Below are 13,894 nucleotides of genomic sequence, written 5' to 3'. Positions count from 1 at the left end.
TCCATCAACTTCGTTGATTCACCAATGTCTGGTTGGGTTTTGCAAAGCTTTGCTTCAGAGTGCCAACGTAATATGTAATTGTACATTCATCCAGGAAAGTACCCAGGAAATGTTTGCTATCAGGGCATTTTGGTGCTGCACAGAATTGCCATCATAAGAGTCCTGGTAGCCACTGTTGAGGCAGTAACCTAATCCTAATGCCAATCCTAATATTTCACTGACTAGAATACTGATGCATCCCCAGATCCTAGAATAGGGATTAGCACATAGTATGTCTTCAAAACAATCATAGCCTCTTATTTTTTTTAAAGATGAAAACAAGAACTTTTAATGATTAGAACTATTAAGTTAGAAGCATAAAATAGACCATTTATGTACAAGAGAACAGCTTATTTAAAATTTAAGATATTTTGTATCCACCTGAGAAAACATGGAAGCTGGAAGCGTTACACAACTTTACCTTCTGCATTTAAGGATGGCTGTAATTAGAAGTTCACTCACATTATCCTCTTACTTCAGATAGAAGACAATCTTTGGCTAAGTTAGTATTCATTTCTCTGTAACCCCCCATTTAATTTTGTTCTCTAAAAAACCATTGAGCATTATACTAATGAGTAGACTTTTACAAGTACCCAGTCCAAAACCGGGATATAAGCATTATCATAATCTCTCACTTTGAATAAACTAAATTGAAATATTGACAATCATATTATCTGAGAGGCAGATGTGAAATTATCCCACGAGTAACTCATCTGTTGCTTACAACCTGCTGGCTTTAGGCTTTTCCTGTCTCAGCCTGAATGTAAGAGACACATTGTTGCTGCATTTGATCCACTAGATCAGTCTGGATATAGCAGCTGACCTCCTCAAATCCATCATAAAACACTGGCAAACAATCCTGTATTTCTGGAGCAGGGATGTACGCTCCGGGCCTTTTTCTCTCTTAAGAGCGGTGAAAGCTTTTAGGCTTTAGGTTTTGAATTGCCTGTGAAAAGGCCACTGGAAATGTAAACACAAAGACTACTGCAGGAGCCTAGTTCATCCAGGAAGCATTTAATTTGCTGACACTGGCCTGCAGGCGGCCGAACCTGCAGAAAGTGGATATTCTCCTTTAGAATGTCATGGTGCAGACTGGCTGACAGTTTTTTGTCAGTCAATCCAATCATCTAAATCACTTCTTTGTATCTGAACCTGGGAAAAAATAGCAGTAAGGGAATGACAGAGGATGTGGTTATCATGAGATAATCAACCCCCTGGGGAGATGAGACACACCTGTGCTATTCTGCCTTCTGCCCAGGAGAGTGATTAAGGCAGAAAAACTGCTCCCTGTTTCCTTCACCCCTCTCACATTCTGATACAGCATTAACCACCAGCCTATAAATACATCTGATAAAATCAGCTTGCCTTGCACAGATGACTGTCGTCCACAGGGAGAAGTGGCAAATAACACAGGAAGCTATAGACTGTTATTTTATTTCCCTGGTAAGGATTCACAGATGAAAATTGATGGCCAGAGCAGTGTCCGCTGAGAATAAAGGCCATACCTGGGTCCTCTGGGATTTACCCTGTAACTCATACCTGCTCCACCTGGAGCAGGCCACCTTGGGGAAAGCCTATGGGGACAGAGTCCTCCTCTCAATCAATAGGTTGTGCATGTGAAATCACTCTGCATAACAGGAAAGACAAGAGCACTCTTTATTTCCTTTGGGTCCAAACCTGTTTTGCCTATGAGCCTTCGGTCACGAACAACTTTTCTGCCAGGTGAAATGGAGTGTTTACAGGCATGGAAAAAAAATTTAAAAAGAAGACAAAATTTTTTATTTCCCTTCTCCACACTAAATGCATTTCATTACAGCAGACTTAGGCTGTATGCCAGAAATCTCACATACGAAGGAAAACTAGTTAAAATAAAACAAAACCAATCCCACCTATTTTGATTTCAATGTGGAAAAACTCTTTCCACGTGGGTCAGTTATAAAATAGAAGTCAAGAACCTCACCAACCGGACCTGATGTGTACAGAGGACTGGGGGTTTCACGCTCACTCTCTTCTCCCTAGGGAGAAGGTGGCATTCTACCAGCTGCTTTGTCGCCAGCCAAAGTGAGTTTGCCACCGAGGTGGTCTGTGTATTACGTGCAATAAGTGATCTATGGATTTATGCTTAAATCTGAAATATATTTCCACAAAATCAGAAACCAGTCAATGTAATAGAAGAATAGAGGGAAATGTATATCTTTTAATGAATTGTATGGTTCCATCATAAGTTTTGAATCATTTTGATGCCCAGTCTGGCTGGAGATGGGGGTTTGAAATGCAAATAAGTTGCAGGCGGATTTTTTAAAATTCAAGTATCATCTGGGAGTGAGTGAGAGGGTCTCAGAAGGTGATTCCTGAGTAAGTCTGGGGACACATGTTAAGCCAAGTGACATTACAGGGACAGAGGATTCAGGGTGAGATAAAAATGAATTGGTCTTTTAGTGAATGCATGATTTCCCCTCACGGTCTTAAGTATGTGAGTGCTGTCATTTCTCCATAACACCTCCAGCAATTGGTATTATCAGACCTTTATTTATTTTTTGCCAATCTGATAAGTGTGAGATGATATCCTGCTATTTTGTATTTTCTTAATTATTAGAGTGTGTGAGCATTTTCTCATATACTTATTAGTCATTCGGATTTTCTCTTTTGTGAATTACTTGTTACAATATTTTGCCCATTTTCTATTGAGCTTTTTTACTTAAATTTTTTTCAATGTGTATATGTAAATTGTCCCAGTAACCTTCATTCGATGACTCATCTTATCCACACTAATTTGTAATCACTAATTTGTAAGGCCACCTTTGTTATATAAATTTCGTTATGTACGTGGATCTATCCTGGGCTCCCAAAACTGTTCCTTTGATAGATTTGTCCATTTCTATGTAAATTCGTTGATTTATAAAATCCTCATATTATGCAATTTTTGTTGTTGTTAAAGCCTATCTAAGGGAGCTTGTGAACGCCTAAATGGTGAAAATCTCCTCCCAGCATGTTTTTGCATTTTTTTCTGCTAGAGCTCTAGGGATTCTAAAATTCTGGACTTTGTTTACTTGTTTGCTTGTTTGTTTGTAGTTGTTAATTTTATGGAGAAATCTTCCCACACATCGGAGAGGATAGAATTGAATATTACATACTTAAGATTTTACGTTCTTAGGCACAAATTAATTTTTCCCTGTTCAAGGCTCCCTTTCAAATAGCAAACTTCCTCACTGCTTCTCAGGCAGGTGGGAGGAGTCTGAGTGCTCAGCTTTTCATTGATAGGGTGGCTTCCTGTGGAAGTAGAATTCTAGCTCACCCATCTGGGTGGATCAAGATCACTTCTGCCCTTTCTGGGCCTTTGGAATTCCAGCCCCTAGTCTCTGAGCTGCAGCATCACTTCATTCATAATCTCCTGGCTTGTTATCTTTATTTTCTTTTAATTTTCTTTGTTGCACCTAAGGATTACTGTTCCACACACAAATCTTATTCTTTGAAGTGTGGCTATGTACTATCTATTATTATTATTAAATGTTTTATACATAAATTCTATGTGTTCACATCAAGAGAAATCCTCTTCAGTTCACACCAGGATGTTGCCACCTATCTCAATGTTTTCCAAAAATCAACTATACTTTCATTCCTGGGGTAAATCCTATTTGGTGATTATATTTTAATGCGGATTAAATTTGCTAATTTTTAAAATTTTTAAATTATTTCATAAAATACATTAATGTATACACTTTTTGTTTCTTTTATCATCTTCATCTGGTTTTGGTACAAAGTTGTACCACACCATAATGAATCAAGTAACTTTTAACTCCTTTATTATTATCTGAAATAGTTTCTAAAAGATGACTGTACCTTTATGCTTTGTATATTAACATTTAGATGATTTCTGAAGTCATCTGAGCTGTGTAGTGTTGTTTTCTTTCTGGAGGGGAGGACATTTTTGATAACTGATTCAATTTCATTGACTTTTGATATTTTTATATGTTCCATTTCTTCTTGAGTCAATTTTGGTAATTCATACTTTTTTCTTAAAAGTATGCATTTAATTGAATAATTATGTTATACACCTGAAATTAATAAAGTCAATTATACTTCAATTTAAAAAAGTGTCCATTTAATCTAAGATTTCAAAATTCCCAGAAAAATGCTATTCGTATATTTTGAGAAAATGCTATTGGTATATTTTCTAATGATTTAAAAAAATTCTCTTATTTATAGTTTTTGTTCTTTGTATAGATGATTTTGTGTATTTTTACTTTCTCTCCATTTTTCTCCAATCTTTTTAATGATTCATTTTATTTGTTTATTCAAAAAATAGTTTTAATTTTTTTATTGATGTAATATTGGTTTATAATATTATGTAAGTTTCAGGTGTACATCATTATGTTTCAACTTCTGTATAGACTACATCATGTTCACCACCAAAGTCTAGTTTCCATCTGTCAAAACACATTTACCCCTTTTGCCCTCCTTCCTTTTGCCCCCTTCTGCTCTGGTAACCACTAATCTGTTCTCTGTATCTATGTGTTCCTTTGTTTGTTTATCTTCCACATATGAGTGAGATTATAAGGTAATTATCTTTCTCTGACTTATTTTGCTTAGCATAAAACCCTCAAGGTCCATCCATATTGTTGCAAATGGCAAGATTTCATCTTTTTTTATGGATGAGTAGTATTCCATTGTATATATGTACCATGTGAGTCTTCTTTATCCATTCCTCTGTTGATGGGCACTTAGGTTGCTTCCAAGTCTTGGCTATTGTGAATAATGCTGCAATGAACATAGGGGTGCATATATCTTTTCAATTTAGTGTTTTTGTGTTCTTTGGATAAACTTGATTCTTTGTATTAAGGACTGTGAATTCAAACTGAATTAATATATTGAAGCCATTTAAAATAATGCCTTGCATAGATTAAATATACAACAATTGCAAGCTATTTTTATTGTTATCATCGTTTCTTTTTTATGTTACTAAATTCATTAATGACTGCTTTTATTTTTGGAATTCCTCCTTTTTGATTTTATTTACATTTGTTTTGTTACCCGTTCTCTTCTTGAGTTGGATGCTTCCTTTATTTTTATGACTCATTTTTTATCAGTTTTAGTATTTATGCATGTGAATTTTTCTCTTAAATACTTTAACTGAATCTTGCAAATTCTACTATCTATTGTTTTCATTTCATTAATGTTCATTTCATTACTATCTGGATTTTCTATTTTTTCCCCCTTAATTTTACTACCATATCTTCTTTTATTTTGATGAGAAAATGTTTTCTGTACTACTGTCCTGCTTATGCTTTCTTGAAATTTAATAAAATTTCATTGTGGCTTCATATACTGTCAATTGTGAATGTCGTATGGGTCTTTGTAAAGGCTTATTGTTTTTTTCCTGAATCTAGAGTTAAATACACACACACACACATACGTACACACACACACACACACACAGATCTCCTTTATTCATATTTTTTAAAAGTTTTAATTTTTGTACTTATTTTTTGTACACTATATCTGTCGTGAGTAGGAGAGGTAAGTTGAAATCTACTACTATTGCGATTCAGTGTACTTTTTGTACTTTCTATTGTTTTTGTCTTAAGAAATTTACCAGTGTTTCTTGGTGCACAGTTATTCGTACCTATTAGATATTCATTCTGGATTGAGAATTTTCATGTTCCCTAGGTAGCCTTTCTTAATGCTTTTTCCTTTGAATTCAACCCTGTTTATATTAAGATTAGAATTTCTATTTCCTTTGAACACTCATTTACTTATTATTCTTTGGTCCAAATTTTTATTTTCAACCACCACTTACCTGCCCTCCTCCTCCTCCTTCTTCTGTCAAGTCACTTTGTTTTGGAGTCACTTTCACGTAAAATAGACTTGCATTCTGTGTAGAGTTCTACGGTACAGAGTTGTAATCTATACTGGGGGGTACTTTTTTATTTTCTTTTTGGCCATTACATTTTTATACAATTTACATTTACTGATAAAGTCCAAGAGTATAAGCCATAATTTATATTTTCTATCTTTTTTCTTTTTTGTTTTTTCTCTTTTTTTATATTTTCTGTCTTTATTGCTGCTGCTTCTTTTGTTCCCAACTTTTACAACATTATCTGCTTTTTTCTGGCTCTGTAGTGTGTGCTCCTTCTCATTATTCAAAAGTTTCACTTGCTATTTTTCATTCTAGTGGTTTCTCTCCAATCAGAACTTAACATATTTCTTTTAACTCCCTCTTCTAGAGAGTGTCTGTTGACTGAATGACAAAAATATTACGTTTGCTTTTCTTTTCACTTTACCTACTTTTCCATCCTCTACATCATTACCGAATTTAATTAAGTTATTTTTGTCATTCCTTTAATGTTTGCAATTATACTTCTAAGTATAATTTTACATTATTTGTTTTATATATATTAAATTGTATCTTTCAAACTCCAGATATAAAAAAGGAGCATATTACCATATCTCATAACTTTTATCCCTGTTCCCCTTCCAAATTTTGATTTATTTGACGTGTTGTCTTGATCATATATATATACACACATATATGCATATTATTGTATCATATATGTCACCTATATAAATACTATATATATGTGTACTATATATAATATGCCATATATTATACAACATATATATAGATTGATCAACTGTTAGAACATTTATATTATGTAAATTATATTACATTCTGTTCTTTAACTCTAAACTCACAGTTGTTTCAACTTTAGACTTACAGTTAAATGGAGTCAATACTCATGGCTAATATTTTTTTCAGAATTTTTCCATTCATCTCTTGGTTGTTGAAGTCTTCCTCTAGCCATTTCTTCTTTTTTTTTTTTTTTTTGTGAGGAAGATCAGCCCTGTGCTAACATCTGCCAATCCTCCTCTTTTTTTTGCTGAGGAAGACTCGCCCTGGGCTAACATCTGTGCCCATCTTCCTCCACTTTATATAGGACACCGCCACAGCATGGCCTGCCAAGCGGTGCGTTGGTGTGTGCTCGGGATCCAAACCGGCGAACCCCGGGCCGCTGCAGCGGAGCGCGCACACTTAACCGCTTGCGCCACAGGGCTGGCCCCTAGCCGTTTCTTCTAAGAAGGGCTCTAGGGAAACACTTGCCCTCAGTTCTTTCCTAGATAGCAGCATTTGTCCATTTCTTTTACCTCAAACAGCAGTCTTCATTTAGATACAAGCCTATCTTTACACAGATAGACAATCCTGGTTGCTTTATTATTATATATTACCTTTGTATGTTGTGACTTGTCCGTGGATCACTTATTGCTGGAAGAGTATTGGAGGTAGTGAGGAAGAGACAGGGCTGCTGGGTTCTCTTATAGAGAGAATTCTCCCTGATTGACAGTAGAGCTCCTTATGAGCCTGTGTGTGTGTGTGTGTGTGTGTGTGTGTGTGTGTGTGAGAGAGACAGACAGACACACACACACACATGGAATGACATCTGCTCACAAGTAAAAGTCTCTTTCCCATACCCTGCCTCATTTACTGACTGCTTTCTGCAAATATGGAGAATATATCTGTATATTTTCCTACTTGTTGTAAGTCCCCTATTATTCTGTCTTGCTAAAAGATCCAAGAAGTTTCCATTGCCAATCCAACTGCCAAGTTTTAATTGTTCCAAACAATAGATGATGGTTATTCCCTTCCAGGGTGCCCACCTACTTCAGAAAACCATGTCCCACTGGGTTTGTCAGAGATACTGTAGGTACAGGTGTACTCTCAGAGTCTTCCCAGCCCTCATATGATAATCAGTGCAATTGGCAGCCCTTGAACTTCTATTGTGGCTTGGGGTTACAGATGTCTCTTTGTTTCCTTGAGGATGATGTCTGCATTCATTTTTTTCTTATTCTTGTTTTGGGGCGATTTCCAAGAAGTATAAGAAGCATAATTGTCTCCACTCTGGTATCTTACAACTGGAATTTCATTCCACTAGTTTGGGTTTGCAGTATTTTAATTATTCAGTTTTAAGTATTTTGCAATTTTTATTGTCTTTTCTTTCATATGTTCCTGATTAATACAAAAGTTTGATTTTTAGATTCTAAACAAGCAGTTTTGGGGGCTACTTTTTAAATGATTTCTACTTTTAATTCACCATGGTTAAAGAATATAGTTTTAGGTAACATTTTAAATTTGTTGATATCCTTTTTGGCCTAGAGATAAATTTGTTTTTTGTAAATATTTTACGTGTGCTTGAAAGTGATGAATCTTTAAATGTTGGGTGTCGAGAATCAGATCAAGATTGTTAATTATACATCTTCAAACCTTGTGATTATTATTAATTTTTGCGAATCAAATCTTTTTTCGGAAAAGTGCTTTAAAATTCTCTGAATGTAATTTGTCATTTTCATTTTCTTATTCTGTCCATTAATGCTTTATATATTTTAATGCTTATTTTTAGATTCTTACTGGCTCCTATTGTCATATAGTTATTATGAAAAAGTTATTAATGATAAAAAGGAGTAATTTCTTTATATTTATGCATGATATATTAAAATCTATTTTTCTATATTTATGTTGCTATACAAGCTGTCTTTTGGTTAGTATTTGCCTACTATATATTTTCCACCTATTGTTTTGAACATTTTTGTGTTATTATGTGAAACATTTTTTTCTAAACAACATACTTAGCAGATTTTAAAAACTCCAATCTGAGATTCTTATACTTGTAATAGACAAATTTAGTCTATTCAAACTTATTGTGATTACTGGTATTACGGATTGTTTTCCACCATCTTATTTTGTATTTTCTATTTAACTATTTTTTTCATTCCTTTCCTGACTTTGTAGATAGATTAATTTTTTTAAAATTGTTTTTGCTCCTTACTTTTTTGAAAGTTATGCTTTATTTTTTCTTCATTCTTTAAACATTACCCTTACATTTTGGCATTCATATGTAATTTTATATTTTTCCAGCAAAACTTACAATTATTCAATCTATAGCCTTGTCACCAATAAGGATATTAGATAGCTCCTCTAGGACTCTAGGCTTTATGCAGGGAACCCAATTCCAGCTCCCTAATATGCAGAAGGGCTACAATCTCAATTGTATTTCTCTCAGTATTAATATTTTAGTTCCTAAGGTCTTCAACTCCAATGCATAGTATTGTTTTAAATTTCTCTTCATTTCCAGAACCTAAGGAATTACCTTTCAGTTGTTATTTTGTTTTGCTTTTGCTATATTTTATAAAGTATTTATGAATGTTTAATGTGTGTGTGGAAGTTTCTTTCTTCATATTCTCTTCTTGTCCTCTTTTTCCTCTCCTTCTGTGTGTGCTTGCAAATTATTAACATTGATCTCTGGGAGTGAAAGAGCCCTGATTTGTAGCATTTGCCCATTTCCATGGTGTAAATATTCCTACTGTAGTTGACTTCAGCTGCCAATATGACATCAGCTCTCTCTCAAAATTCCTGAAAATTTAGCCATGAACTCTCGCAAGGGCAAGTCACAGTGAGCCAGCTCGAGCACACCACTGTTAAATTAGTATGCCATTAAAGTTTGAGAAACTCTGCTGTTTTAATTCAGTGGCACTCGTGTAGGACAGGACTCAGGAATGTGCATTTTTATATACATCCTCGTGACTCCGATCTAGGGGTCTGTGACCCATAATTTGGAAGCCTTATTCTTTGGGATTAACAAGAAGGTAGGTTGAGAGAGGTAATAGTTCTCTCTAATGAGAAGTAATATTTTAGTTGTTATGGACTGGAATTTTAATTACTCTTTTAAACATCTTTCTCACAAACTCATTTTACCGTCTCAGTATTAAACCACCACCATCTCCTGAGTTGCTTGCTCTAGACTGAATATTTATGTCCCCCCAAAATTCATATATTGAAACTCAATCCAGTATGATGATATTTGGAGATGGGGCCTTTGGGAGAGATTAGATCATGAGGGTGGAACTCTCATAAATGAGATTACTGCCTCTATAAAAGAGACCCCAGAAAGCTGCCTCACCCCTTCTGCTGGATAAGGACACAGCATGAGGATGACTGTCTGTGAACCAGAAAGCAGGTCCTTACCAGACACTGAATCTGTAGGCACCTTGATCTTGGTCTTCCCAGCCTCCAGAACTAAGAGAAATAAATTTCTGGTGTTTATAAGCCACTCAATCAATGATATTTTGTTATAGCAGCTGGAACTGACTAAGATATTGCTTAAGCTAAAAACATTAATCGTCACCCTTGATTTCTCTTCAACTCTTATTAATAGTAATCCTAACCAACACTTATGTCCAGTTAATCTGATTCTCTCCATTTCCATTACAATCACTCTAATCAAATCCATCATTAATGTTCACCTATATTTGTGCTGTCCAAAATTATAGCTACTGACCACATGAAGCTCTTGAGAACTTGAAAGATGACTAGTCTGAGTTGAGTGCTCTAAGTGTAAAATGCACACTGGATTTCAAAGACTTGTACCCAAGAAGGAATGTACAGTATTTTGTTAATACTTTCACAAATTGATTACATGTTGCAATGATTATATTATGGATAGTTTGGCTTAAATTAAACATATTAATAAAAAATTATTTCATCTGTTTCTTTTTACTTTTTTTTAAAATGTGGATATATAAGAAAATTGAAAATATGGTTTACATCATATTTCTAAATTGACCTAAAAGAACTGACCTAAACCTTTGCAGTGGCCTCCTAAATAGTCTCTTGGTGTCCGCTTTTGCCCCCTCCCCACCAGTAGCACCTACCTTCTAGTCCCTAGACTAGATGTGATCTTATAAAATTGTGAATCAGATTTTGTCACTCCCTGACTCAATGTTTTCTCATTTCATTTAAAATATAATTGAATCTTCTCATCATGGCATCATGGCCTACCAGTTCCTATAAGATCTAGCCTCTGACTAGCCTTCCAACCACATCTCGTGGTAAGTTGCCCCCTCTGGTCTTCTTTCCATTCTCATCAATATTATTTCTGCCTCAAGCCTTTCATTTGCAGATTCCTCTACCAAAATATTATTCCCTCTGAGCTTTGTATGACTCACTCTTCCTTATCATTCAACTCAAATATTACCTATTCACTTTTTTAGAGAGGTCTTCTCTGACCACCAAATATAGAGTGGTTGTAGCTATATGACTTTACCTTGCCTTGTTATCTTCATGGGAGGTTTAGCTAGGTAAAATTATTTTTACCTTTTTTTTTTATCAATAGAAATTAAGTTCCATGTGAATAAGGATCTTGTACCTCACTTCTTGCACGTATATGCCCTCAACAATGATTTGTTGAATGAATGATAGAATGGAGTTAGTCTTGGATTCAAATATGAGCTCTACCACTTATTAGTTATATAATGTTGAAGAACATTTTTAACTCTTTTTGAGCCTTGGTCTCTTTCTCATTAAAATGAGATAAATGTTAAGCATAGTGCTTGAGCCATAGTTTATGCTTCCTAAGTTGTAGGTACTATTAGAACTATTATTACTATTGCTGTTATTACTGTTATGACAGTTAAAATCTGTAAGAATTGTGCCAAAGACAAATACATGAAACTTACGTGTTGTCATCTTTTGGGAAAAGTTGCTTAGGAGCTACTTCAGGAGGAGCAATTTGTATTTTTCTTCTTTCATGGAAATTTCGTTTGCTGAATTCATTGAAATTGTATAACTGTTATTTTGGGGATGCAGTCAAAGACTCTTACAATATTCTTGATCTAAAAATCTACATTAGATTTCTGTTAAAAATATGAATCCCTAAGATATCACTTACACATACACACCTCAAAGCTTCTATTAAGAAAACTGTAAACAAGATTGACCTAATGTGGCTATTCAAAATCACAAAGCATATTATCTATTCTGAAAAATTCAAAACAAGCTCTTAAACAATATTTAATCCAAAGCCATCTAAACAAATTTAATCCATGGATTCTTTCCTGTTCATTTTACCTATTTTCTTACCCTTGGTCTGAATTGTAAGGAATATCCTTTGGGATATTCCCAAGTAGTTCCCAAGATTCTGTGAATCACAAATGAAAAGAAAGTGAAAAATAACTAGACTAAACTTCATGCAGTCCAACTTGGACTTGGCTGATCATAACCCATATTCAGTGCTATTTAAGACCAAAATCAAAACCAAAACAGAACGACAACAGCAATAAAAAACCCTGACTTTGTGAAATGCATCAAGACTTTACCTTGATCAGAGAGACCTTATCACAGTGTTTGAGGGTAGGATTTTTGCTGAGGAGTGTTAAGGTGCTGAGACTTTAATCCTATGGCAAGAAATCAAGACTTAGAAAGAGCGTTGTGGGCTATGGTAAGAGACCTTCCTCTTTGGGACCAGGAGTGAGTTTTGTCTAGAAGGTGAAGTGTAAGATGGCAGAAGCACCCCCAGTTACTGGGAGCAGATGGTTTTGGTCATGTGTTGGAATAACTAGGGGACCAAACCAAGAAGGCCAGACAGACTTCATGCTAGAATCTAAAACATAAGAGCAATACCAGATGTGAGATCAGAACCAGAACATCAGAATCCAAGACCACACGGAATTGGCCTTAAAAGCAAAAGAGAACAGCCCAGGACTTTTGCTTCCAATGGGGCTGGTATGTCAGACTTCTGTTGGCTGGAACCAGAGTAAGTCAGCCTAAGTTTCAGGTATAGATTCAGGGCAAACTCATCATTCCAGGCACACATTTCCCGCTAACATTCAAATAAAACCAATTCCAACTCAATTGAAATCTATTCTTATTCACACTTCTACAGATTAAAAAGTATAAATTTTAAATACTCTGCTGATATGATTTTTGTCATCTATTTAATGTCATCTCTTAGCTTCTTTCAATTTAAATAAGGACAACTGCTTTAAACTTTACTCTGAAGAAGTCATACACTTAGATGGTTTAAACTTCTAGCTAAGAAACATGTTCTTCTTATATATTTGTAAAGCTTTCAAGCTTGAAAATTTTGATGATAAGTATTTCCCAGCTGCTCATCTCTAGTTTGTGACAGTTAATAAGAAACAATCTTCTAGCTTGTTTGGGAATTTTAAAATGTTTTCTTATTCTTGAAAGAACTGAAAGCATTTTATTTTTTCTAAATTTTCTCTAGCCTGTGCTGCTTGCCCAGATTGAAAGAAAAGACAAATATTGCAAGACAATTTCATTTTGGAATCATTCAATTTCTGGAGAAATTATGGGCTCAATCATTTGAGGAAGTGCAACACTAAGGAATTCTCCCAAATGCAATGTGCTGTGTATCTTGCTTCATCAATTGACAATTGAATAGGAACTTACTTGGAGTATTCCTGCTAGCAAGATTATCCCCTACTCCCCTATTTTCAAAGTAATCTCTAATATTAGAGTTTTACTTTTTTTGCTGATTGTTTTTACCATGATATACCATCCACAATTTCTAAATTTTTTAAGCCTGAGGGTTTCCCAGCATCCCTGGAGATCTGATTGGCTTGGATGAAGGAAAAGAAAAATTGGTACCTGAAAATTTCAAGAGAGTGGCCAAGAAATGCTATTTGTCTCACCTAGGGTGAGAAATTAGGCATATACCCTGTAACTAAATATTCCTTAGACTCGCACACTTGACTCTTTGTAAAAAGTCTGTTAGAGTCTGGAAACACACAGGAAAAGGAAGAGAATATAGGCTGATTTGTGATGTTGGTTTCTTAAAGTGAACCCCTAGAATGTTTCCTTCAAGACAAAACAAAATCAAACACAAATTGCCATTTTGATGACATATCCCAAAAGACCATTCAAAAGAGCTGTTAGTGCTGCTACAAGTACATTCCAAAAGACAGACATAGACAGTCACCCTCACGCACAGCCTCAGGTCACAAGGAAACTGGAAAGAGGAAAGCACCAGATAAACTCTGTAGCATCTTTCTCAATATTGTAGAC

This window comes from Diceros bicornis, chromosome 18 (assembly GCF_020826845.1).
Source record: "Diceros bicornis minor isolate mBicDic1 chromosome 18, mDicBic1.mat.cur, whole genome shotgun sequence".
Taxonomy (NCBI): domain Eukaryota; kingdom Metazoa; phylum Chordata; class Mammalia; order Perissodactyla; family Rhinocerotidae; genus Diceros; species Diceros bicornis.
This window is presented reverse-complemented; position numbering follows the sequence as displayed.